The sequence below is a fragment of the Gopherus flavomarginatus genome, chromosome 1 (genome assembly GCF_025201925.1).
Source record: "Gopherus flavomarginatus isolate rGopFla2 chromosome 1, rGopFla2.mat.asm, whole genome shotgun sequence".
Classification (NCBI taxonomy): domain Eukaryota; kingdom Metazoa; phylum Chordata; order Testudines; family Testudinidae; genus Gopherus; species Gopherus flavomarginatus.
In genome coordinates this window covers 145,348,370-145,371,386 of record NC_066617.1, presented here as the reverse complement: position 1 = coordinate 145,371,386, position 23,017 = coordinate 145,348,370, and the positions used below count along the sequence as shown (strand labels likewise).

Below are 23,017 nucleotides of genomic sequence, written 5' to 3'. Positions count from 1 at the left end.
TGGTTTCTTCCTGCACCTTCAATAAGGCTTTTTTAAAATACAGCCAGCTCTCCTGGACTCCTTTCCCCCTCATATTAGCCTCCCATGGGGATCCTGCCCATCAGTTCCCTAAGGGAGTCAAAGTCTGTTTTTCTGAAGTCCAGGGTCCCTATTTTGCTACTCTCCTTTTTTCCTTTTGCCAGGATCCTGAACTCAACCATCTCATGGTCACTGCTGCCTAGGTTGCCACCCACTTCTACTTCTCCTACCAATTCTTCCCTGTTTGTGAGCAACAGGTCAGGAGGAGTGCAGCCTCTAGTTAATTCCTCCAGCACTTGTACCAGGAAGTTGTCCCCAACACTCTCCAAAAAGTTCCTGGATTGTCTGTGCATTGCTGTATTGCTCTCCCAGCAGATATCAGGGTGATTGAAGTCCCTCATTAGAACCAAGGCCTGTGATCTGGAAACTTCAGTTAGTTGTCCGAAGAAAACCTCGTCTGCCTCATCCTTCTGATCTGGTGGCCTATAGCACATACCCACCACGATAACATCCTTGTTGTTCTCACATCTAGAGTTAACCAAAAGACTCTGAACAAGCTTTTCTCCAGTTTCATACTGGAGCTCTGAGCAAGCATACTGCTCTCTTGCATACAATGCAACTCCTCCACCTTTCTTCGCATGCCTGTGCTTCTTGAACAGTTTATACCCATCCATGACAGTGCTCCAGTTATGTGAACTGCCCCACCAAGTTTCTGTTATTCCAATTATATCATAGTTCCTTGATTGTGTCAGGACTTCCAATCCTTACTGCTTATTTCCTAGGCTCCTGGGAAACAAATATCTGCTGCATGGAGTTCTGTAAATAACAATTTTTTTGGTCTGCTGGCAATTCCAAATATTCCTCCCTCAAAAAAATAGTTTCAGGATAAATGTTTTGATTTATTTTGAAAAAATCAAAACATTCCATTCAGATTTTGACCATTTTTATTTTTTTTCTAAAATGTATTTTTTTTATGAAAAGTTGTTTTGAACTGAGAAATTGAAATATTTCCTTTAGAAAGTGTCAGCCTGAAACATGAATTCATGAAAATGTTCAGTGTTGCTGAAATCTCAGCTGGGAATCTCATGGAGCCAGTTGTTGCTCTTCCTGATTCCAGCTTTTGTGTGCTGGTTACAAGACCTTAGGTAGTTCACTAACTTGCAGGAGCTGGAGACATTTCCCAGGAAGCCTTCCACTGGCTAGGGATACGTAGTACAAGTTATTCTCTAAGCAGGGCTCCTTCCATCCCCTGACATGCCTTGTGCCCTGTTTGCTCTTTTTGCAATGTCTGGGCCATGGAACGAGAATGGAGCAGGGCAGAGAATCTGACCCAAATTCTCATTAGAAACATCTAATGAAGTTTCCATGTTGTTGTTTTTTCTTTCAGAACAATTTGAAAGGGAAAAAGGTAGGTTATCATTCAGAACAAAATTTTAAGAATGAGCTATTATCCTATTTTTTTCAGTACTTTTATCCCAGTCAAACAGCAAGACTTTTTTTCCTCCTACCTTTTTCACTAGAACTCCCATTACACTTGCTGGCACCTAGATTAGGTCACAGGAGACTTATTGAGAAAAGTCTATGTCTCTGAGCCTTAGAACGCAGCACTATGCATTGCTGTGCAGGAAAAGAAAAGAATATTTCACCTTAACAGTGTAGTTTATTTTACTTTATTGGGAGTGAGTGGCTGGGGGAGTTTGGACTGATATTCTCTTGTTTTACCATTATTCTTCTAAATGAAAGTTTATTCATCAGCACATGATTGCTAACAGATAATATTCTTTAACAAAACATCAACAAAGAACTGATCTGTTAGAAGATGGCTGCAATCTCCCTGTGTTCTTAGTAGGGGTGAAGTGCCAGTGTCCTCAATTATGTAAAAATTTTGTGTAGGGCACACTTTGCTCTCACAGGGACTGAACACCCAACAAAGATGTATGCCACCTCCATTATTTGCTCTTCCCAGGGCTCCTCTTTGCCTCCTGACAGCAGAGAGACCACCAGGATATTTGTTATAGACAAACTGGGTACCATTTTCCCCAGTACATTATGGTAGGCTAGCATGCTATTGTATTTCTTTAATTTTGGTGTTTAGTTGATGCTTTTGTTCAAGAGAATTAGGGGCTGCCCCACACAGGATGTCAAAGGTGACCCCATCACTGCTTGAGACGCTTGTGGAAAACAAATATATTCCACGTAGCTCTAGCATTTGCTTCTGTCTTTCCCGTCACATTTATCTTTCATTGGCTGAAACTTCAAAATCCTAAAGGAGAATATTCTATCCCATCTAGAATGAGATACATTCTATTCCATAGTTGCTAGAAGACTCAGTTAGGAATTATCTATGCTTGAGCACTTTAGCTTGCTGAGAATCATGGATTCCCCCTTAACACATGTATAAAACTCATTGGGGCACATTCTCTCTTTCTGCTCTGACACTTATGCACAACATAGACAAGGAGAAGGGGCAGAATCTGTCCCAGTTCTGAATTATCCAGGTAGATAGAGGTTCTCAGCTTTAATAAAGACTGCATAGCCCTCTCTTACATCCCTGGTACTGGGGGTATATTGAGTGGAAGAGTGTGCATTGAGGAAGTGACAGAGCTCACCTCTCCTCCAGCAATCCTCAAGTGGCACCTAGCCCCATAAGAGTCCTCATCAGCTGGTGAAAGTTAGAGCAGCAGTGGCTGTGAGCTAATACCATGTCAGGTTTGCCTCATCACATTCCAAAAACCCTCTCTGGTGCTGGAATTTAGGGAAAGTTGGTCCAAATGACATTTTTCCCACAGAAAATTTTACCTCTATAGACTACATTTCCTATGATGAGCCATGCTATCCCCTCTTGGTGTAAGGAGTCTTTGCATCATGATCGCACATGTCATAGCTCACCTTGGGATATATTGTCCAGCTGTGGAGACTGGACCATGTAAGCATATGTCTATACTACCTGGCGGGCAGCAATCAATCCAGTGGGGGTTGATTTACCGCATGTAGAGTTGCAGGCAGAGTTAACAGGGAAGCAGCAGCTGTTGACTCACCACAGTGAAGAGATTGTGGTGAGTAGATCTAAGTACATCGAGTTCATCTACGTTATTCACGAAGCTGAAGTTACGTAAGTTAGATCGATCTCCCCCCTCCCCTCCCAGTGTAGACCAGGCCTAAGAGAGAGAGGATATGAGATAACCAAAGCACAATTCCCACTAATTTTCCACCAACATTTCAATTTTCAGCTAAAACCAAAACTTTTAGGGTTTGGATGTATTTTCCAATCACCATTTCTCTATAAAACAACTATTTTTTTAACCAAAACCTCTTTTTGTTGAAAACCCACTGAAAACCATTTTCAAGAAAGAATTTTTGATTAGTCCTAAATTTAATCTAACTGATACTTCAGAAATATGTTAGATTTTAGCCAAATCTGTCATCAGTTTTTCCCCTCTCAAAACCTCTCAAGGGCAGTCATAATATCACAGAGCATAACTTTGAAAACAAAAACTGTAAATATTTGCAAGTTTTTTTTTCTGATGCAGCCAGTAGGTCTGTTTTGATCTTGCAGCATTTTTACTCAAAGAAGACTTTTTCATTTTGTATTTTTTATGCTGGGATAGTTTGCTTTTGTCCTGCAGAGGGGACACAGTCCCAGGCCTGATGTGCTTTCAATGGAACACAGACGGATGGGATACACTCTCACAAATACTCATTGTGTTGCACATTTCCATAATCACTGTCCCTAATGCTTCAGAAATGTGTTCGATTTCAGCAAAATCCGTTATCATTTTTTCCCATCTCATAACTTCCCAAGGACAGTCATTTTATTCTAGAGCATAATTTTAAAAATAAAAATATGTTAAAGTGTAAACATTTGTGGTTTTTTTTCTTTTTTCCAATACATTTGAGGCAATTCACAGTAACTCTGTTTTTATCCTGCAGCATTTCATCTATCAGATGTTATTCACATTTTATATTTGTTATGCTGGGATAATTTGCTTTGTCCTGCAGAGAGGACACAGTCCCAGCCCTGAGATGCTTCCAATGGAACAGAAAAGGATAAGATAGACTCTCAGAAAGACGCATTATGTTGCACATTCCCGTAATCCCTGTTCCCACCACCGAGTGATCAGCTTGCACTAAGGAACTGTGGCCAGAATACAGATGAGCAGGAGTCCTTCCTTCCCCCTACATTGCAGCCCAGGGGAGACCAGATGAGTGAAACAGCCCTTTCTGCTCCTCTTGGTCTCTCTTTTCCCAGAGACCTGTGGATGCCAGAAATGGGAGGACGGTTCAGGAGGCACCTCACCTGTAGGGTTTTAAAAGCCCCACTGTACATGCTATGCAATTTATTCTGATGTTGCAGGGAGTGGTCTCTAGCGGAGGAAGAGGTTATTTGTAGGGATAAAGTTTGTCTAGGAGCATGGACAGGGATGATGAAAGTGATCTCTCAACCAGTGAACTATTGGTGGTTTGGCAGTTGTTAAGCTGACATACCAGTGCTACTCCTGACCCACCTTAGCGGCCATTTGAAACATTAGGAATTCTGTACATTGTGTGATTCATTTGTCCAGGTTATATGAAAACCAGTATGTGAATGTCCTTAAACATGAGGCTTCTGTTTTGTTTTGTTTTTCTTGTTTGTTTTTCAGAATCAAAGATCAAGAAAAAGAGTAAGTTTGAATTGAAATCTGTACAGTTATATTCAGAGGAAACACATGTTGTCTTCCTAATAACAATATTAGTTTGTTCAGTTAATTTTATCGAAGTTTTGGAGCTAAATGAAAAATAGATTTTATTGGTTTGAGGGTGGAACAAAAATCCAGTTTGATTTGAACTAAGACTTTAAAAAAGATCTTTTATCTAATTGAAAAACCTGAACATATTTGGTTTTGAATCAACTTAATGTTTTAAATCAACATGAATTTTTTTTTTTTTTAGTTTTGCTTTCAATTCCAGAAGTGTAGGTGTTTACCCCACATAACATTCTGGGATCTATCTGACCCAGACATGCCAAAAATATAAATAAAATGGAAAATATGTGCCTCTTCATACGTTAAGTAGTCTCAGATTAGAATGAAGTCAATATTTCCACCTGTTGGTCAGTTTTATGTAGCAAAAAAAAGTAACTACAAAGGTGATGGGGTCAGTTCGACCATTCATTGTTAGTCAAGAGAGAAAAAGAAAGTACTGCACCTCCAAAGGTCTTGTGGGGTGGGGTTTGTACCCCAAATATGTACAAAAATGTAAATAGAACCTGATAGTCAGAATGCCTTTTCTTTCTTTAGGTCCTCAAACTAAGATGAGGACAACTTGTTATCATTGTTTTTCTCTGCATACCATAGGAAGGAAGTGTTAACAATGTGCCTTAGGCACTTCTGGTGAAAAGGCTTTACCTGACTGGGACAGAGGGAGTCTTTAAAATTGTCTATGATGTCTGTACTGTATCTCTCGTCAGTGAGGGCTGGTCTACACTGGGGGGTGGTGGTATCGATGTAAGATACGCAACTTCAGCTACGTGAATAGCATAGCTGAAGTCAAAGTATCTTATGTCTATTTACCTCGGGTCCTCATGGTGCAGGATCGATGTCCACGGCTCCCTGTGTCAACTCCGCCACTGCTGCTTGCTCCGGTGGAGTTCCGGAGTCAACGGGAGCATGTTCGGGGATCGATATATCACATCTAGATGAGACGCAATATATTGATCCCCGAAAAATTGATCGCTCCCCGCCGATATGGTGGGTATTCTGGACGTACTCTCAGACACAGACCATGGAAAGATGCAGGCGCTCCCTGAAATGATCCAGCATCAGCGTGATGACCTGAATGAAGGGGAGGGATAGCTCAGTGATTTGAGCACTGACCTGCTAAACTCAGGGGTGTGAGTACAATCCTTGAGGGGGCCATTTCAGGATCTGGGGCAAAAATCTGTCTGGGGATTGGTCCTGCTTTGAGCAGGGGGTTGGACTAGATGACCTCCTGAGGTCCCTCCCAACCCTGATATTCTGTGATTCTGTGGAAACAAGCGCGGCCGATGTAGAGTTATTGCCCCTGACATGCAGAGACTCAGCATCTGTGTCACTGGGGCCTTTCAAAGGACCATCAGGAGCACTACAAAGCACTTATATGTGAGGCATTCCTAAACTGCTGTTATCTGCAGAATTCAAATCCAAGAACTGAATGATTCCTGGAATCTGCACTCTCTTCCCACATCTCACAGGTGTCTCCCCAGGGCAGGTCTAAAGCAAATGGCTGCTGCCCATGTCACACATTTTCTGTGGATCAAAGAATGTTCCTGCATTAATGAGGAAGACTGTGATTTCATCTGTTTCAGGACAGGGCTCTGGGCAGTGATAGACCAAACTGGGAAGGGATATGGGAAATTGACTGGGGGGGATCAGGCTGAATGATTTTCACTCTGGGAAACTAAGCTAGTCTCTTAAATTATTCTGTTAAAAATCCTCTTTTGTCTTTCTCAAATAATCTATGGAGCCAATTAGGTAAGTCCCCAGGCAAATATGTATATTTATATATATAAAATGTTTTGTTATCCCTTGATTTTTTTGGGGGTGTGTGTCTTATTTGTGATTTTTTAACTTTTTCAGTTGGTACTGCTATATTACTATGATATGCCTATATTATTCTGTGATGTGTTAGGGTAGTGTCCCTTTACATTCTCTGTGAGCCCTCTAATTGTTCTCACCATGTTCTATAACACTTTTTTGTCATACACACTTCTCCAGAGGATGCTGTGAACGCCAAGATTATAAGAGGATTCAAAACAGATAGATAAGTTCTGGAAGGTTTCTAGCCTCGGTTTGCCAGAAGCTGGGAATGGGCAACAGGGGATGGATCACTTGATGATTACTTGTTCTGTAACTTCTGTTCATTCCCTCTGAAGTCCTGGCAGTGGTCACTGTCAGAAGACAGGATACTGTGCTAGATGGACCATTCGTCTGACCCAGTATGACCATTCTTATGTTGTTCTGGTGATGGCAGGAGATGTTCAGAAATCAAGAGACAGGCCAAAAAATGTGATTTAATTTTTTTGTGATGTTTGAACTTCTTGATTTGGCAATTCCGTATTACTTTGATTTGCCTGTGGTATTGTGTATAGTATTAGGGTATTGTCCCTTTAAATTCACTGTAAGCCCTCTAGTGGTTTTCACCATGTTCTATAATTTGCAAGCAACCACAAACCACTTAGGGCAGGAGTATGTATGCAGCTAAGCATTGCATGTTTGTTTATATTTAATCAACAGAGTTATTTGGGACCCATCTGTGCCATGCGATTGGAGACTGGAGAGGCCTAGTGAAAGTGGCAGTAAAAGGAAGCTGCATTACTGTGGAGAATTGTGACTGGGTCTATTTCAGGACAGGGTCTATGAGCAGAGACAGACAATGAGGAGTAGGAAGGGTTGGGGAACTTGACTGGGAGGGGTACAGGCTGAATGATTTCTCACTCTGGGAAACTAAATTATTCTTTCAACTTGTACATGAAAATAAGTCCCTATGTTGAAAAGTTCACTTTTGTCTTTCTCAGATAAACTATCATTTCAAATGGGTAAGTCACTGCTGATTTTGGTGTGTTCCAGTCATAATGAATAACACCCTGGAAATGATACTGTATTTTAATTTCTAGTGCTCCCTGTGTCCTAAACTATGTCAAATACACATTGTATAAGCTATGTTGTCTGTATGCCATTCTGACTGCAGGCCTGGAACAGCCCAGATTCTGTAAATCCCTTCAGCCTGTGCCTTGTGACCAAGAACTCTAAGTGGGGTTGGTAACTGGGAGTACGTAGACCATGCACAGCTGCAGGAGGTGCAGAGCTGGGTTGGGGGAGCTGAGAAAAAGTGAAGCTGGGAGTGCAGGAATGATGTGTAGTGGGTGGAGTTGATGAGGGGGTGGGAGAGCTGTGGGGTTGAGAAGCACAAAATGACTTGATGTGGCGGTGGGAGGCAGCACAGAATTCATTGTTTTGATCATTGGGGAGATACTGGAAGCTCTGCGCAGTCAGGCAGCACTTTACACCAATGTGTGAAATCTGATCTCAGCTGGGTTTTCTGGCAAGTGCTCCTGCAGCAGGGGACTAAATCACCTTACTGACTTATATGAGAGTTAGCAGCACTGATTGTCACCCACACATTGGTGGTGGCAGGGGGAATTCAGAAGACAAGCCAAAAAATATGATGCAATCGTTTGTTTTCAATACCATGGTTTGGGGGAGGGCTCTTATTTGTGATTTTTGAGCTACTTGGTTTGTCAATGCTATATTTGATATTCCTAGTGAAAGTGGAAGTAAATGGAAACTGGAGACATTGGGTATGAAAACTGTTCAGTGAGGAAGAAAAAATGGTTGAGAATGCCTGACTGTTGGGGAAAATTGAATTGTTTGCAGGCTCAGTAGAGGACTGGTTCCTTATATTAAAAGACTGGAACTGAATAGAATGGTTAATATATGGGTAATGAGAAAAAGGTGATGGTTTTATTGAGTTTAAGAGTGGCTTAAATATACAACATGCTTCCTAGCCAAAGAGTTCATATTAAATGCACTGACAGAACATCTGTGTAGTTGAGCTGTGTGATTAACAGAGTTTTCAGTACTTTGGCAATTGCAAAATTCCTCCCCCACCCAAAAAAAATGTTTACTTTTGTTTTGACAAAATCTAATGACCATTTTTTAAAATGGACAAAAAGAGTGAGGAGAGACTGTCAACCATGAACAACTGGAGGTTCGCCAGGTGAAGCAGCTGTGAAGCTGAGTTACTAATGCTACTTCCTTGCGGTGTGGAGGGCTATTTGCAAAATGTGTGTATGTAGCTCCATACACACCAACACTGAAGCAATTCAGTCACAATAGCTTCTTAGCCCTGAAGAATGAAGGACAATTTGTGATGTCCCCTAGTACTCCCCACAGTGCATTCAATAGTCAAGCCAAGGCCTAAGGTGTTACAATATCTCAGTTCAGGCAGTTGGGCAGGTCAGGAAGGTTTTTGGAAATTGATATTAATTATTATGTACTTGGGAAATGTCTGAAATCTCTACTAGATGCAGTAAATTATTGCACTGGTTTGCCCAGTTTTTTTTTTAAGTGGTGTATTAATGTATTTAAACATGAGGATTTTTTATTTTTTCCGGAAGGAAAGGACAACAAAAAGAGTAAGTTTGTATTGATATTGGGATAGTTACATTCAGGGGAGAAGTATGTACCTTCACTATTACAATAACATTTTACCCAGTTTAGCAGTGTAGGAAGTTTGTGACCTTTAATGGTGTCCAGTACATAAAATGAGGGCAGGGAACTTACTGGAGATCTGCTAAGTGCCCACCAGAGGCATATCTACAGAAAATGTGACTGATTGTGGCATAGGGAATCTGTGAAACATATGTGCTGGGTATACTGAGGGGAGACAAGCTTTCACTCAGATATAGGAAATAGAGTATTGCGCAGGGTAAAGAGTTTTCAATCTCCTGCCAAGGAAAACCATTACTCTTTGAGCTTGTCTACATGGGGAGATTGACTGGCATAATTATTCTTGAACAACTCCCCATGTGGACTCTCTTATTCTGGAGAAAGATTGTATTTTTCCAGTTTAGCTTACTCTATTTTGGAAGTGGAAAAAGGCACTTTTTCTGGAAAAAAAAGAGTGTCCACTGAAGGAGTTACTCCAGAATAGCTATAGAGCTTTAGATTCACTTCATACTTTACTCCATGATAACTTCCTCATGTAGACAAGCCTTTATTTGGAAAGGTTTGGCCACAAGGTTTGGTAGCAAACCATTCTGCAGGTGAGACGTGCAAGTTCTTCTTTGTTTGAGTTCCTGCCGGTTTTATTCACTTCTTTAGTGGAGGAACTTGTGGACCATAAGGCCACTGTGTTTTGGTTAAACTCATGCTCATCATGGTTGCTGAAATCTTGTGATGGATCCATTACTCGCTGAAGTTGTTAATATGTTCCTTAGGGAGGGCAAGTGGCCTGCATCTCTTACACGGGTCTGTCTTTCTAGGCCTCTGCTTAACAACTCATCTCTTTACACTTAAGTGTTTATTAATATAAACCTAGTCTTGGTTCCACAAAGGGGCTGAGATGTTGTGACATAAACCTGAGTTAGGCACATAAACTCCCATACAGTGCTTGGGGAGAGAGAAGCACCTTAAAATGGTATCCATAAAAGCCAGAGCCATATGCAGGGAGTCATCTAAGAAAACTAATTGAAGATGCTGCTGAGAGAGGTGTGTGCTAAATTTCATCCCCTCACAGGGGCTGTAATAACCTTAGTCCCAGATTTGGACCTTAGCGTCCAAAATATGGAGGTTAGCATGAAAACCTCCAAGCTTAGTTACCAGCTTGGACCTGGTACCTGCTGCCACCACCCAAAAAATTAGAGTGTTTTGGGGCACTCTGGTCCCTCTGAAAAACCTTCCCTGGGGACCCCAAGACCCAAATCCCTTGAGTCTCACAACCAAGGGAAATAATCCTTTTTCCCTTCCCCCCTCCAGGTGCTCCTGGAGAGATACACAGACACAAGCTCTGTGAAACTACACAGAGGGACTCCCCCTCTCCGTTCCCAATCCTGGAAACAAAAAGTACTTTCCTATTCCCCCAGAGGGAATGCAAAATCAGGCTAGCGATCCAACACACAAATCTCCCCTTGATTTCTTCCTCCCACCAATTCCCTGGTGAGTACAGACTCAATTTCCCTGAAGTAAAGAAAAACTCCAACAGGTCTTAAAAGAAAGCTTTATATAAAAAGAAAGAAAAATAAGTACAAATGTTCTCTCTGTATTAAGATGATACAACACAGGGTCAATTGCTTAAAAGAATATTGAATAAACAGCCTTATTCAAAAAGAATACAAATCAAAGCACTCCAGCACTTATATTCATGCAAATACCAAAGAAAAGAAACCATATAACTTACTATCTGATCTCTTTGTCCTTACACTTAGAAACAGAAGATTAGAAAGTAGAACTACTTCTCCAAAGCTCAGAGAAAGCAGGCAGGCAGAAAACAAAGACTCAGACACACAATTCCCTCCACCCAAAGTTGAAAAAATCCGGTTTCCTGATTGGTCCTCTGGTCAGGTGCTTCAGGTGAAAGAGACATTAACCCTTAGCTATCTGTTTATGACACGCCCCCCAAATTGCAGACAGTGGGGAAGCTCACTGGCGGCGATTTCCTTCTAGAACTTGAAAATAAACAGATTAATACAACACATACACCTTTACATATACTCCTAAGTATATAACTAATAGACTTCTACATTTTAAGAACACTTTTTAACTACTGGATTCTGGGAAACTCTCACGGGAGAGTGCATCAGCTACTTTGTTAGAAGCTCCTGTGTTGTGTTGAATTTCAAAATCAAAATCTTGGAGAGCTAAACTCCAACGAAGAAGTTTCTTGTTGTTCCCCTTGGCAGTATGAAGCCACTTTAGTGCAGCATGGTCAGTTTGTAGTTGGAACCGCCGTCCCCAAACATATGGGCGTAGCTTTTCCAGGGCGTACACAATGGCATAGCATTCCTTTTCACTGACTGACCAGTGACTTTCCCTCTCAGACAGTTTCTTGCTGAGAAACACGACAGGATGGAAGTTGTGATCTGTTGCTTCCTGCATGAGCACCGCTCCTATACCACGCTCAGATGCATCTGTGGTTACTAGGAATGGCTTGTCAAAGTCCGGGGCCCTGAGCACAGGGTCAGACATGAGCATTGCCTTAAGTTGGGTAAAGGCCTTTTGACACTCATCAGTCCACCTAACGGCATTTGGCTGGGTCTTTTTGGTCAGGTCGGTCAATGGGGCAGCGATTTGGCTGTAGTGTGGTACAAATCGCCTGTAGTATCCGGCCAAGCCTAAGAAGGATTGGACCTGCTTCTTTGACCGTGGGACAGGCCACTTTTGGATAGCATCCACCTTGGCCTGTAGGGGGTTTATGGTTCCTCGACCCACCTGGTGCCCCAGGTAAGTCACTCTGTTTTGGCCTATTTGACACTTTTTGGCCTTAACAGTTAGTCCGGCCTGCCTGATGCGCTCAAAGACCTTTTCCAGGTGTAGTAGGTGTTCGGGCCAGGAGTCTGAAAAAATGGCCACATCATCGAGGTAGGCAACTGCAAATTCTCCCAGTCCAGCTAGTAGACCATCTACCAGCCTTTGGAAGGTGGCGGGTGCATTTCGAAGGCCGAAAGGAAGGACATTGAATTCATACACCCCCGCATGGGTGACGAATGCTGACCTCTCCTTGGCAGGTTCATCTAGCGGTACTTGCCAGTACCCCTTGGTTAAGTCTATTGTAGAGATGAACTGGGCACGTCCCAACTTTTCCAATAGCTCATCGGTACGTGGCATTGGATAGTTGTCCGGACGAGTTACAGCATTTAGTTTACGGTAGTCCACGCAAAAGCGTATTTCCCCATCTGGTTTGGGTACCAGAACCACTGGAGATGCCCATGCACTGGTAGATGAGCGGATTATACCCATCTGTAGCATGTTTTGGATCTCCCGTTCTATAGCAGCTTGGGCATGAGGAGACACTCGGTAGGGTGGGGTTCTGATTGGGTGAGCATTACCTGTATCAATGGAGTGGTATGCCCGTTCAGTCCGTCCTGGGGTGGCTGAGAACAATGGGGCGAAGCTAGTGCACAGCTCCTTGATTTGTTGCCGCTGCAGACATTCCAGGGTGGTTGAGAGGTTCACCTCTTCCACGCCACCGTCTTTTTTCCCGTCGTAGTAGACACCGTCAGGCCACTCAGCATCATCTCCCTGGACTGTAAACTGACAAACCTGTAAGTCTCTGGAATAGAAAGGCTTGAGAGAATTAACATGGTACACTTTAGGCTTTAGTGAGGAATTGGGAAATGCTATGAGGTAGTTTACAGCTCCCAGGCGCTCTTGGACCGTGAATGGCCCTTCCCATGATGCTTCCATCTTATGGGCCTGTTGCGCCTTCAAGACCATAACCTGGTCTCCTACCTTGAAGGACCGATCTCTGGCATGTCTGTCATACCAGGCCTTTTGCTCTTCTTGAGCATCCTTTAGGTTCTCTTTAGCAAGGGCTAAAGAGTGTCGGAGGGTGCTTTGTAGGTTGCTTACAAAGTCCAGAATGTTAGTTCCTGGAGAAGGCGTAAACCCCTCCCATTGCTGCTTCACCAACTGTAATGGCCCCTTAACCTCGTGACCATACACAAGTTCAAATGGTGAAAACCCTAAACTGGGATGTGGTACAGCCCTGTAGGCAAACAGCAACTGCTGCAACACTAGGTCCCAATTATTGGAGAATTCGTTGATGAATTTTCGTATCATGGCCCCCAAAGTTCCATTGAACCTTTCCACCAGGCCATTGGTTTGATGGTGGTACGGGGTGGCAACCAAGTGATTCACCCCATGAGTTTCCCACAGTTTTTCCATGGTCCCTGCCAGGAAATTAGACCCTGAATCTGTAAGGATGTCAGAGGGCCAACCTACCCTGGCAAAGATGTCTGTTAGGGCCAGGCACACAGTGTTAGCCCTGGTGTTGCCTAGAGCTACTGCTTCCGGCCATCGGGTAGCAAAGTCCACTAAAGTCAGTACGTACTGCTTTCCTCTGGGCGTCTTTTTTGGGAAAGGGCCCAGAATATCCACAGCTACTCGCTGAAATGGGACCTCAATTATGGGGAGTGGCTGGAGAGGGGCCTTGACCTGGTCTTGAGGCTTTCCCACTCTTTGGCATACCTCACAAGACCGGACATACTTGGCAACATCCTTGCCCATCCCCTCCCAGTGGAAGGACTTCCCCAACCGGTCCTTGGTTCTGTTCACCCCAGCATGGCCACTGGGATGATCATGGGCTAAGCTTAAGAGCTTCTCCCGGTACTTAGTTGGAACCACCAACTGTTTTTGCGGCTGCCATTCTTCCCGGTGTCCACCAGAAAGAATTTCCTTGTATAAAAGTCCTTGATCTATAACAAACCGGGATCGATTAGAAGAGCTGAGAGGCGGTGGGGTGCTCCGTGCCGCCGCCCAAGCTTTCTGAAGGCTGTCATCCGCTTCCTGCTCAGTCTGGAACTGTTCCCTTGAGGCTGGGGTCACCAGTTCTTCCTCAGACTGTGGACTTGGGCTTGGTCCCTCTGGAAGCGATGTAGGTGATGGGGTTGTTTCCGTTGCTGGTGAACCGCTCTCCGCTGGTGCACCTGAGGGTATTTCAGGCTCCGGCTGAGCCTTTTGGGTATGGCTGTCTGTTGCTTCTGCCAGTTTTGGCTTGCTGGCGCCCTCTGGCGTTGAGTTTGAAGATGGGGTTGCACTTGCTGGTGCTGGTTGCTGTTCCAGTTCCGGGCCTGGGACTGGAGATGCTGTGGCTGTTTCAGTGGTAGGCATGGAATCTGGGTCCACTACCTCTGTCTGGGTCTCTGGTAACACAGACGGGGCCTCTGTGGACGGTTCAGGAACAGGAATGGGTCTGGAAGCTTGCCTAGTTTGGCTACGTGTAACCATTCCCACTCTCTTGGCCCGCCTCACCTGGTTGGCCAAGTCTTCCCCCAGTAGCATGGGGATAGGATAATTGTCATAGACTGCAAAAGTCCACATTCCTGACCAGCCTTTGTACTGGACAGGCAGTTGAGCTGTAGGCAAGTCTACAGCTTGTGACATGAAGGGGTAAATTGTAACTTTGGCCTTTGGGTTGATGAATTTGGGGTCAACGAAGGATTGGTGGATAGCTGACACTTGTGCCCCCGTGTCTCTCCACGCAGTAACCTTCTTTCCACCCACTCTCAAATTTTCCCTTCTCTCCAAGGGTATTTGAGAGGCATCCGGGCCTGGGGATCTTTGGTGTGATGGTGGTGTAATGAATTGCACTCGCATGGTGTTCTTGGGACACTTGGCCTTGATATGTCCCAGTTCATTACACTTAAAGCATCTTCCATCTGATGGGTCACTGGGCCGAGGTGAGTTACTGGAGACTGGTGAGGTTGAAGGGTAGGGTATCTGTGGCTTTACTTGGGTGGTATGTGGGGTCTTTGGCTGTCCTCGGTTGTAGGGTTTATGGTCTGTGTGCCCCCTGGGGTAATCATTCCCCTTGACAGTAGCTTTCTTGCTTTCTGCCAGTTCCATCCATTTGGCTCCAATCTCCCCCGCCTCAGCGATATCTTTGGGATTTCCATCTTGTATGTACCGTGTGATGTCTTCAGGAACACCATCCAAGAACTGTTCCATTTGTATGAGGAGGTTTAGTTCTTCCAAGGTTTGAATGTTGTTTCCTGTTATTCAGGCCTCATAGTTTTTTGCAATGTAGTAGGCGTGTTTGGGAAATGACACCTCGGGTTTCCACTTTTGGGTTCTGAAGCGCCGACGGGCATGATCTGGGGTTATCCCCATCCTGTATCTGGCCTTGGTTTGAAAAAGTTTATAGTCATTCATTTGGTGCTTAGGCATTTCAGCTGCCACCTCTGCTAAAGGTCCACTGAGCTGTGACCTCAATTCTACCATGTACTGGTCTTCGGGGATGTTGTACCCAAGACAGGCTCTTTCAAAATTTTCCAAGAAGGCCTCGGTGTCATCACCTGCCTTGTAGGTGGGAAATTTCCTGTGCTGTGGAGCAATATTTGGCGCTGGGTTGTTAGGGTTGGCTGGCACAGGCAGCCCAGCTTTTGCCAACTCCAGTTCATGTTTTCTCTGTTTTTCCTTCTCTTCATTCTCTTTTTGTTGTTTTTCCATTTCTTTTTGTTGTTTTTCCATTTCTTTTTGGTGTTTTTCCATGTCTCCGCGGTGGGCCGCCTCTTCTTCTTCTTGCTTCCTTCTGTGGGCCAACTCTTCTTCTGCTTGTTTCCTTCGGTAGGCCACCTCTTCTTCTTCTAGTTTTCTTTTGTGTGCTGCCTCTTTGGCTGCCTCTTGGGCTGCCTGTTCTCTTTGGTAGGCTGCCTGTTCTCTTTGGTAGGCTGCCTCTTTGATCTGTTCTTCTCTTTCTTTCATCTCCATCTCTTTTTGTTTTATTTCCAGTTGTCGCCTGTGTTCAGCTTATTTGATTTGTTCTTCGGCCTCAATTTTTGCCTTAGAAGTCATGATTCCTGTTTTCTTGTGTTGGGGTGCCCTCCGGTGTTTATCTTCTGAACTGCAGGTTCTCTGTTGCCTCCTGAAGTCTGCCTAGCAACAGTGCCTTTAGCTAATTTTCCTTTTCTCTCTCTAGCTAATGTTCAATGAAGGGAAACCAGAAAAACCACTTTATTTGCATGCCTATAAGTGCTGGTACTTGCCTCCTAATGGGAGGGCTATTGCATGACAAAAGACCCTTAACATGCAAGCCACAAACTGCGAGAGAGAGCAGAAAAAAAAATTCTCTCTGGTTCCCTTTTAAAACCAACTGCTTCTCTCTCTGCTAAAAAGCCCTTAGCAGAGAAAAGAAAAATATAATATTCCTACTGGCTTCCGGATTCTGTCTATATCCCACCACTGCTACACCGTGTAATAACCTTAGTCCCAGATTTGGACCTTAGCGTCCAAAATATGGGGGTTAGCATGAAAACCTCCAAGCTTAGTTACCAGCTTGGACCTGGTACCTGCTGCCACCACCCAAAAAATTAGAGTGTTTTGGGGCACTCTGGTCCCTCTGAAAAACCTTCCCTGGGGACCCCAAGACCCAAATCCCTTGAGTCTCACAACCAAGGGAAATAATCCTTTTTCCCTTCCCCCCTCCAGGTGCTCCTGGAGAGATACACAGACACAAGCTCTGTGAAACTACACAGAGGGACTCCCCCTCTCCGTTCCCAATCCTGGAAACAAAAAGTACTTTCCTATTCCCCCAGAGGGAATGCAAAATCAGGCTAGCGATCCAACACACAAATCTCCCCTTGATTTCTTCCTCCCACCAATTCCCTGGTGAGTACAGACTCAATTTCCCTGAAGTAAAGAAAAACTCCAACAGGTCTTAAAAGAAAGCTTTATATAAAAAGAAAGAAAAATAAGTACAAATGTTCTCTCTGTATTAAGATGATACAACACAGGGTCAATTGCTTAAAAGAATATTGAATAAACAGCCTTATTCAAAAAGAATACAAATCAAAGCACTCCAGCACTTATATTCATGCAAATACCAAAGAAAAGAAACCATATAACTTACTATCTGATCTCTTTGTCCTTACACTTAGAAACAGAAGATTAGAAAGTAGAACTACTTCTCCAAAGCTCAGAGAAAGCAGGCAGGCAGAAAACAAAGACTCAGACACACAATTCCCTCCACCCAAAGTTGAAAAAATCCGGTTTCCTGATTGGTCCTCTGGTCAGGTGCTTCAGGTGAAAGAGACATTAACCCTTAGCTATCTGTTTATGACAGGGGCAAGTATCGAAGTCCAGGCTACAAGGGAGGAGTCATTCTCTGCTTGCCTGCTTCAGCCAGCTCTAGACACAGAAGCTGTTTATTGCAAGAAACCCACAGGACGAGATGGTAGGCGCTTGCTTATTACTTTTAGCCCAGTGGTTAGCACACTGACCTGAGATGTGGGAGACTTAGGTTCAATTCCTGCTTCTGCTTAATGGGGAGAAAGAATTTGAATGGGAATCTCCCATCTTTCAGATGAGCATTGTAACTATTGGGCTCTGGGATACTCTGATGTGGTTCTCTCTCAACCTCTCCTATTGAGGCTGTTCCACTTTGGATGAATAATTAGCCACCGGACCAAAGAGAGAGTAAGTGAGTCTGTAGTCTGGTGGCTAGGAAAATGGGAGACCCAGAGGCCAGGCCTCTTGTGCTGCACAAAGCTACAATAAGAAATGAACATCCTGGCAGAACAAAGGAACTTTGCATTGATTCCTCCTCAATATATTTTGCCAATGTGGTTCCTTTATATACTATTTTCTGTCTGTCCAAAACATTCAGCAAATGAAAAGAAATCCATTTTCACTTCAGGTCTGCAAGAAATTCCCTCTGAAATCTGTTTTTCAAAGCAGGTCAATGTGGCCTCCCATAATCCCCTTGGTGGAAAGCCACCCACAGAAAAATATAAAGAGCTATGAAGAGCTTATTGTTGGAAATATGGGAGTCAAATATGTTTTCCTAGTAATCTTTTTACTTATACTTACTATGGTCTTCACAAAGGTATCAGATTGGAATTTTACATTAATTTCATGAATGGGATCAAGATCAGACATGCTGGGAAAGTGTATGTGTGTGTACATGAGGCTGACAAACACTTCTGTTTAACCAATGAGAGAGGTTCTATTTTTTTTCCTTTTCATATAGGTGGGAAAGAAAAGCACAAATGAGCAGGTAAGTTTCCCAGAATCCTACTTGCCCTTCATCCAGTGTCAAATCTTTCTTGGTCATATGGAGCTAAAGGGAAGAGATCGGGCAAATATTTTGGATCCCAGTTGTATACAGCCACCGCTACAGGAGGAGAAGGGTATTTTAAGGGAGTGTTGAGCTTTTAACAGAATGAATCCTTTTGGAACTGGAATTGTGTCAGTGTTGCTAATTTTCAAACCATTTTGATGGATTAGGTTGGTAATTGTAGAAAGGTGCTTTCTTCACACACACACACACACACACACACACACACACACACACACACACACACACACACACACACACACACACACACACACACACGGTTTAAATCTCTTTATCAGTATTAATGTTGACAAATTGGGAATAGTCCAAGGGAGAGGAACAAAAATCATAAAAACTTTTTGAAAACGTGAACTATGAGGAAAAATTTAAAAAAAATCAATGTAGTGTTGAGAAAAGAAGATGGAGCTAGGAGGAAAGAGACCTAATAATAGTATTCAAGTATGTTAATGAAAAAAGAGAATGGTGATCAATTGTTCTCCATGTCCACTGAAGGTAGGACAAGAAATAATGAAGGATTAGATATTAGGAAAATATTTTTAATTCTAAGAATAGTTAAGCTCTGGAGTAGGCTTCCGAGGGAAGTTGTGGAATCCCCATAATCGGAAGTTTTTAAGAACAGGTTGGACAAGCACATTCGGGATGGTCTAGGTTTACTTGGTCCTGCCTCAGCTTAGGTAGCTGGACTAGATGACCTCTTGAGATCCATTCCAGCTCTACATTTCTATGATTCAATGATAAAACATGACATTAGCATGGCCTGCTTTGTGACAGAGTTCAACTTTCAGCAGCATTAAGGCCTCTAGAGATCTTGGGAAACTACAGCTTATGCATAGGTGCTGACTCCATGGGTGCTCCGGGGCTGGAAAAATTAGCGAGTGCTCTGCATCCAATGGCAGTCAATCCTCCCCCGCCCTGCCCCCTCCTTCCCTCTCCCACCCCTTCCTTCCGAGCATTTCTTGGCCGCCCGCCCACTGCCAAAGAGCTGTTTGATGGCTCTTAGGACTTTCCGGCCATGTTTGACCAGCTTGAACTGAGAGGAGCTGCATGTAGAAGTTTGATGAGGAGGGTGAGGAGCAGCCTTTCTGAACACAGATGGATACCCCAGAGGATGCCCAAGGAAAGGATGAGCTGGTGAGGTCCATTGAAGTTAGGATGTGTGTCCTTTTCTAAATGAGCTTGTGATTTATTGAAGTATTAGCTCTACAGTGTTTTATTCCTGTTCAGAGTGTCTCTCACTGTGTTATATTCTTTACACATACTGTATGGCCCTATGGGAGAATTCAGCTGTAACCCAGAAGGCTCACGCTGTTCGATGGCATTCTAGGACAGGGAGTGTTTAAGCTATGGCAGAGTCTGAACAGTTATCCCTGAGCCCAGGGACTAGGCAACTAGACAGCAGGTTCTAGCTCTCCAGAAAGGGAGCTAGGCAGAGGGCCTTCACCCTGATTGTGTGCCTAGGAATCCCAAGACTCCAGCAGTGACTGGCTCCATTCAGTCTCTGGAAGCTTAAAACATCTGGGGATCCAAGGTGGGATTCCCCTCAACACAAGCTGGTGGATATCCAGCAAGTGGAGCTGAAGGGAGTCTATGACAAATGCTCCTTTCAATATTGTATTCTTTGCAGCCTCTCAGTCATTCCTGAACTTGGGAAACTGAATTTCCAATATTAACAGGCTTGGATTCAATTTTTTTTTGAACAAGCCACAGAATACAGTTAAAACGAAGAAATCAGAGATATGACTGAGAGAATTCACTATTCATTCATCACTTGTTTATTGATAAGCACAAATCCCAATAATTATATTAACTGAGAACAATCCTTCCTGTTTCTCATCCTCCTTGTTCCTCAGGCTGTAGATCAGGGGGTTCAGCATGGGAATTATGGGTATATAAAACACAGAGATGATGTTCTCTGGGTCTGTGGTGTAGCCAGAACTGGGTCATAAATACATGAAGCTCACAGTCACTTTGAAAATTGTGATGGCCGTCAGGTGGGAGGCACAGGTGGAGAAGGTTTTGCATCTGCCCATGGCAGAGTGAGTATTCAAGATGACAATGAGTATGTACATGTAGGAGAATAGTACAATGAGAATAGTAGTCATGACCACTATAGTGGACAAGTTGCAATGCACCGTGTTACCATTGTGAGTGTCGGAGCAGGACAGCTTAAGGACTAGGGGGATGTCAAATAAGAAATGGTTGATGACATTAGAGTCACAGAAGGACAGGGTAAATATAAATGGAGTCTGAATAACTGCATTCACAAAGCCACATATGTACAAACCAACCACTAGTAATACACAAAGTCTCTTTGACATTACGAGTCTATAGAGCAAGGGATTACAGATGGCTATGAAGTGATCATATGCCATTAACACCAACAGGCAAGCTTCGCTGGTCAGAAAGTTAGAGACAAAGAAAAACTGTGCTGTGCACGCAGTGAGAGAAATGGGTTTGATCTCCACCACAAAAGTCATTAGCAACTGAGGAGCAACAACAGAGAAATTACCAACATCGGCAAGGGACAAATTGCTGAGGAAATAGTACATGGAGGTGTGGAGTAGGGAGTTGAACCTGATCAACACGATCATCCCTAGATTCCACACCAGGGCAATAATATAGATCATTAGGAACAACACAAAGAGGGGGACCTGAAGCTCCAGATGATCCATAAATCCCTAGAAAAATAAGTCTGTAACCACGGTGTGAATTCCCTCTGCCATTTCTTCCAATCATGATCTTTACAGGGGAAAAGTGAAATGTACAATTAAACAGGAACCAAGAAAGGACCAAGAGTGGATCCTTCACACTCATTCTGACCTCCCTCATGAAATACTGTACCAACTCGAGGCAGTGGGAATACATCAGGGGACAATCCTAGGGAATGCACTGTTTGCATTACACTCACACTGTCCACTACAGCTAAGGCTTTGTCATGCTGAGAATTAGGGCATACTGTGTATTAAAGTGCTTCCAACCTGATAGCCTGAATAGATTTCCCTATACAGTCAGAGGCAACAAAGAAAGGTAATGTTCCATATGAAAAAGAAAGTAAATAATCTCCTATGACTATTTATAGAGACCAGTGAATGGTCTAGAGTTAATTCACTAGCCTTGCTTTTCTGTTCCTGAACCAGTTTTCCTATCCTTTGAAAATTTTTGAGATAATGACAGTTTTTCCTGTCTTGAATTGGGATGGAGTCAAAACATTGAAAATGTTTGCCAACCAAAAATCAGGAAAAGAAATAAATCCAGGTAAATTGAAATAGTATTTTGATACATTCAATATCATTTTGATTTGGTTGCAAACATTTTTTTTAGCTGTAATTAGCTGAAATTTCAAAATGACTTTTCGTGTTGAATCTTGAAAACAGTTTTTTTTTAATTTTGAACGTTTAAACAAAATGTTTTAACAATTTATAAGTTTTTTTTTCCAAAAAATGTTCATATTGAAAAAATTGCCAAAATTGATTATTTCCCGGAAACGGTTCCAGTTTTGATGGATGGGTGAGAGAAACAAATGTTTAATGGGAACATACCTGAGCAGCTCTGATGACAACATTTTCTCTGAGAGCGATGATCCAGAGTCCCAGTAAATGGGTGTTTGATACATTCTATTATGATCTCCATTTGCTTCAAGAAAACAGGAAATGGGCTACCTCTTAATTAGCCCAACGACTTCAGTTGAGCTACTCTGGGTGCATACTTGTGTGCATGGGAATAGTATGCAGTCAGCAATGTTGCTGAAATTAATATAGATGTATGCCAATGGCAGTAAAGTATCTTGTTCCTGTTTCGGATTTTTAGTCTAGATAGAAAGTTATCTGAAAATAGCTTGGGTAATTCCTATATATTAAACAAACTGCTCTCAATCCCGCCAGTTCCTTCTGTCATATTACCTGCGTCAGGGGTTTAAAAAGTTAAATTAATTAAATTAAATATACAGAATACAGGAATTTCCAGAACAGGTCCCCTAATGATCTATTTCTTTACTGTGGTAGTCATTACAGTATGCTTCAGAGTTAGGTGCAAGCTATCAGAATAAGCATTATGGAATAACATGGTACTTGGGTAAATTACCTCCTCAGTCTGGACAGTAACCTTCATCAAGCCCTATGTCCCAAAGCTTGAGGTTTTAAACATTGTCACCATTCCAGTGTAAATACAGATATTCTTAATATTCATACCTATGTCAAAGCCTTTTTTGGATGATTAAGTAGATAGATGGGTATAAGGGTGTATGGGGACAAATTCGATAGATAGATAAATTACATAGCTCCAACCTACAGGGACTTCAATGGAACTATGGCCTACTTATACCAGCTGAAAATTTGACCCATTAATTCCAACAGAGCTGTACTGACTTACACCATTTTGAGATCTGACCCATTGATGGCTAAGGGGCTATTGGAGGCTATTGAAATTGAAATCCTATTTTTGGTCTCAGAACAGGCACCAGGATGAAAGCAGTTTGCAACCTTCCCACAGACTTTTCCGTTTTCTCTTCCTCCTAATGTGAATTCTGACCTGCAGAGAATATCTGAAGACCATGGATGTATTGGACCTGATTTAGGCTGCACTTATTTTATATATAGACTGAGAATGTCTAGCTCTATGGAAATCACTCTATGACCTTTAAACTTGTACTAAATCCATTTAAAAAATCTGAATTCTTGGCACTTAAGGAAAA

The 23,017-nt window shown here is 43.0% G+C and overlaps 1 protein-coding gene and 1 pseudogene across 6 annotated transcripts in view; one reads left to right on the top strand and one right to left on the bottom strand.

The window, feature by feature from the left end:
- LOC127046359 (scavenger receptor cysteine-rich type 1 protein M130-like) overlaps positions 1-23,017 on the top strand; it is an 809,546-nt gene that overhangs the window by 432,028 nt on the left and 354,501 nt on the right. The gene's annotated exons all lie outside the window — the stretch shown is intronic.
- On the bottom strand, positions 20,126-21,050 carry LOC127046857 (olfactory receptor 1019-like; annotated as a pseudogene).